This window comes from Mesitornis unicolor, unplaced genomic scaffold, assembly GCF_000695765.1.
Source record: "Mesitornis unicolor isolate BGI_N332 unplaced genomic scaffold, ASM69576v1 scaffold31222, whole genome shotgun sequence".
Taxonomy (NCBI): domain Eukaryota; kingdom Metazoa; phylum Chordata; class Aves; order Mesitornithiformes; family Mesitornithidae; genus Mesitornis; species Mesitornis unicolor.
In genome coordinates this window covers 1-305 of record NW_010171757.1, presented here as the reverse complement: position 1 = coordinate 305, position 305 = coordinate 1, and the positions used below count along the sequence as shown (strand labels likewise).

The 305-nt window shown below is 62.0% G+C and overlaps 1 protein-coding gene across 1 annotated transcript in view; it reads right to left on the bottom strand.

The window, feature by feature from the left end:
* The window catches only part of ETV1 (ets variant 1), a 64596-nt gene extending 64315 nt beyond the window's left edge, over positions 1-281 (bottom strand). Inside the window, exon 1 of the mRNA XM_010180139.1 lies at positions 152-281. The gene's annotated coding sequence lies outside the window, so the exon portion shown is untranslated. The remainder of the gene's footprint in view (positions 1-151) is intronic.
* Positions 282-305: the final 24 nt, after the last annotated feature.

Here is a 305-nt window from a genome sequence, read left to right as displayed (position 1 = left end):
CCCCCCCCCCCAGCCGCAGTCACGCACACACACACACCCCTCCTCCCCACACACACACGCACCGAGCCACCTTCTCCCCCCTGGATCGCTTCTGCAGCCCACCGCCGCGCAATCCTGCGGGGCGGCGGACAAAGTTGCGAGAAAGCCCCACCTGAAGGCCAGGCGCGGCGATCGGCTGCAAAAAAATTCCCTCCAAATTTAATAAAAACATTAATTATTCCCCGGCACTTCCCCCTTGGAAGCAGCCGGCGCCACTGACAGAGCTCAATCCCGTGGTTTTTCCTCTCCTCCTCCTCCAGGGGCCC